This window comes from Haliotis cracherodii, unplaced genomic scaffold (genome assembly GCF_022045235.1).
Source record: "Haliotis cracherodii isolate W230 unplaced genomic scaffold, xgHalCrac1.p SCAF_9, whole genome shotgun sequence".
NCBI lineage: Eukaryota > Metazoa > Mollusca > Gastropoda > Lepetellida > Haliotidae > Haliotis > Haliotis cracherodii.
The window spans coordinates 49425761-49430111 of record NW_027266343.1 but is presented as its reverse complement, the minus strand read 5'-3'; the positions used below and the strand labels follow the sequence as shown (position 1 = coordinate 49430111).

The 4351-nt window shown below is 42.7% G+C and overlaps 1 non-coding gene across 1 annotated transcript; it reads right to left on the bottom strand.

Annotated features, from left to right (window-relative positions):
* Positions 1-429: 429 nt before the first annotated feature.
* On the bottom strand, positions 430-502 carry Trnar-ccg (transfer RNA arginine (anticodon CCG)). The gene has a single exon. It is a non-coding gene; the product is annotated as a tRNA-Arg (tRNA).
* Between the last annotated feature and the right edge of the window lie 3849 nt (positions 503-4351).

Sequence of the window (4351 nt, the reverse complement as noted above, 5' to 3'; positions counted from 1 at the left end):
TGTGATGGGGATCATGGAAGAAGGACACAATGTGAGAGTAGGAGTGGGGTTCTCCCAACATTGACCGCAACTGTATTGGAGGGGCATGAATCAATGACACGATTGTTTGTTTTTTTATATATACATGTGAACTTTATATAGGGACTGGTCATTAAATACAGAGGGAGCGACGGAAAGGAGACATGAAAACATGTCACCTAAATGAGGGTGGGAGGTGGGTGGGAGACAATATGATACTGTCCCACCCTCGTTGATTTTGATATGAACTATATCAACAGGAGTCGGTGTAAGTTTAAAAAACAAAGGCTTTCTAGAGATAACGAATTGAAATCAAATGCTCTGGTAGTACTTTTTATTGTTATGTACTGTGAATATTAAATCTCTTTGATATGGCTCAATAATTTAAATAAGTTTTCTTCAAAATTCATCCGACCTTGATGGGACTCGAACCCACAATCTTCGGCTCCGGAGGCCGACGCCTTATCCATTAGGCCACAAGGTCGCCTGATTAGCTCAGACGCCGGATACAATAGAATCAAGGGTGCCACTACAGTTTACCGAGCGCAGCTTGTGGCGCTAATTGGCTCCGGCTTCCGGCTGTAGGTCTCGCTTCACTGATCTCGCTGCTTCTTCAATCCTTAGGGTCAGTTGTGTAAGGGTCAAGGCAGCTTACCCCCAACTCTGTTCTAAGGGGATATTTTTTGTAGCTAGAGGGATAAAAAATAAAATTTGATAATAAGTCTCGACCGCAATGTGTCCATTCTCATAAATACAGAGTATTTGATTTGATGAGCAAAGCCATAATCTTAAATAGAGGCATGAGAGACAGAATGCCTGTAACCCTTATTTGATAATAATCTTTTCAAGTCTTCTATTTCAAGATGCCGTATAATGCAAGTCACTGTGTCGTATCATTGGACAGGGTTATTCACTCCACTTGTCCACACCCGTAAAATTCCGGGTTAGAATAGGTCTTCAGCAACCCATTTTTGCCGTAAAAGGCGACTAACGGGATCGTGTGGTCAGACTGGCTGACTTGATTGATCCCAATTGCGTGGCTCGATGCTCATGATGCCAATCACTGGATTGTCTGGTCTAGACTCGATTATTTACAGACCACCGTCATACAGCTGGAATATTGCTGAGTGCGGCCTTAAACAACAAACAAAACTCCACTTCTCCCCCATGAGCATTAAACATTATGTACCTTTATTTGAAAAAAGAATACAACATTAACATATATATATAGAGCGGGTGGGGCAATACTCGGACAGTGGCAGTACCCGGAAACCCAGCAAATTAACACGTGTACACAATAAACAAAAGTACTGATGGGCATAATTTTCACGCAGGCTTCTTCCTCTTCCTCCCTGACGTCAGAAAAGATTTGTCTGCTACTGGTAACACTCACGATAAAAGCTCGTGTGCATGTTTTCCCACGTGACCATGTCGCCCACGCATTTTGTTGCGTTTTGGCAATGCATTGTAGTTTCTGATCATAAGGTTATAGATTCCTCACGACTAGTTTCTGGTCTGCTTTTTCTGTTTTTGGCGACTTCTTGTGAATCGACCGTGCCAACATGGAAACGTTTGGCGCGAAAATTCTAAAAATAACCTAATTAAGCTGTGTCCGACTACTACCTCGGAGAAATTACGTGGGAAGGCAGTACTCGGACAGTCGACAAATAAAATTTGGAAATACATATCAGAATTTTTTTAAATAAAAATAATTGAAAAAAAGCTATTAAGAAAATGCAAAATGAAAAAATAGGTTTTTTTCGATCGCCAGTGACATACTTTAAGAGGGTTCTGATTGGGGATGGGGTGGGGTGGTGCACGTGACTTTGTCTTTGGGGGTGTTATTCAGGGGGTTAATACGTACAGTATGTCAGTTGCATGCTTTTAGTGTAAACATTCTGTAACTGTCAATCTCATAAAAAGACGTTATCTCAGTGTCGTTTATCAGTCATATTTTACTTTTGCGATGAAACTGAACGTTTTTTACGTGTCACCCATCAGTACCCTCATTCATTCTAATCTGATAACAGAAGTTATTACGTATCAGTAACATTCCCGTTATTCTTCAGTATATGGATATGATAGTTCCATTGACTAGTTCTAATTATATTGTAGGACCGTCTGTGTAGATTTGCTAAAATGAGCGTTCGAGGAGGAAAGCCTGCCTATTCAATTGAAAACTTAAAGCGGGCTATGGATGCTGTTAACGCCAAGCAGATGTCTGCACGCAAAGCTGCCGTCGCTTTTGGTATACCAAAAAGTACTCTGCATGACAAACTCTCAAATAAAGTACCTCTTGTTTACCGCAAAGGTCCTTCACCCATCTTATCAAAAGACGAGGAAAGACATCTTTCAGATTGGGCTATACACATGTCGAGTATAGGGTACGGCCGGACAAGGGACGAACTGTTAGACACGGTCCAGAAAATAATCAAATTAGATGGTAGGGAGAATCCTTTTACTGATGACAGACCTGGTAGGGATTGGTTTAGGGCTTTCTTAAAACGAAACCCTACAATATCAGTAAGAACACCAACACAACTTTCAAAAGAACGTGCTATGGTATCACAACAAAAAATTGCTGATTGGTTTGATACCTTCACAACCTACATCGCTGACAAAACTGATTCAGACATCTTGCATGACCCATCAAGGCTGTATAATGCTGATGAGTCGGGTTTCCCCATGTGTCCAAAGAGTGGTAGGGTTCTGGCCGAACGAGGATCCCAGACAGTTTATAACTTCTCGGCCTCAGACAAGAGCCAGATAACAGTTCTTGCTTGTGCAAGTGCTTCAGGTGACTACACTCCCCCCATGATCGTCTTTCCCGGCAGCAGGTTCAAATACAACCCCCTAGATGGTTTTGAGGAGGCGGTTCTAGGGCGAACCGAGAATGGCTGGATGGACGCAGAACTATTTGTTTCTTGGCTTAAAACTTGTTTCATTCCCCATGTCGATAAACAGGCAATCAAGAAACCAATAATTCTGTTTCTGGACGGTCATTCAACGCACCTTACCCTTGAAGCGTGCACTGTTTGTGTGGAGAACAACATCGTCCTGTACTGTCTCCCATCACACGCATCACATGTTATACAGCCATTGGACCTGAGCTTGTTCAGTCCACTCAAACATGCATGGCGCCAATCTGTCCGAGATTTTCAGATTTCAAACATCGGCGAATGTGTTAGGAAATGTACCTTTGCCAGTGTATTTAAAACTGCTTGGGTAAGGGCAGCTACAACAGAAAATGCGAAGAGGGGTTTCCTCGAATCAGGGCTGTTTCCGCTCAATCCTGGTAAGGTTACCGATAATCAGAAATTAAAACCCAGCACCATCTTTGAACCATGCAAACCAGTCCTTCAGTCAACCCCTGTAACCCCATCCACAGTCAGAACATTCACATTTGCACCCCCAGCAGACACCCCATCCCAACCTTCCGCTACACTAACATCACCAGAATATGCATCCTCACCAGCCGTACAAACAACTCTGCCATCACCCCATACAGACCCTCATGCACCAGTACAATCACAAACTGCACATAGCACAACACCCCAAACAGACACTTCACACCTCGTCTTACATTCTACATCAGCCACAGCCCACACATCTTCCAGTGACGCATTTGACAAATATTAAGTTCTCCCTAAAGTACGGAGCCGTACCCAAAAGTATAAACCTACAGTGTTACCCAAATCTGCCTCAGGAGAAGACATCAGGGAACTTCTCCTTGAAAAGAAGAGAAAGGCAGAGGAAGAGAAACAGATGAAAGAAAGCAGAAAGCGAATGAGAGAGGAAATAAAGCTTAAACGAGAAGAAGAGAAAGCAGCCCGGAAAGCCCTAAGGGAAAAAGAACGGGAAGAGAAGCGTGTGCAAAAGAGAAAGCAAGAAGACGAGAAAAAGGCATACAAACTCTTAAAACAAATAGAAAAGAAAAGCAAAGCAACACTAGACAGTGACGAAGATCTCTCTGAATCCGAGATTCCCTACATGGATGACGACGAATACGACGACGACATCGATTTTTCCGATGATTCCCTCCGGGATTTTTGTCACCTTTGTTTGGGTCGGGATTTGGCGGCAAATGATGACTGGGTGGGGTGTCTTAATTGTACCAAATGGTTCCACAAGAATTGCCTGGGATACCAGACATTAACACATCAACAACTCGCCGACCTTCCCTTCACGTGTGACACTTGTAGCTGAGAGGGAAAAAACCCGTTTCCCTGCAATGTGAATGTTATTGTTGGCACAGTTTGCTTTTTTGAAAGAAGTGAAATCAGTGTTCATTTCACATTAAAATGTACAAAAAATGAACATATTTTTCATATTT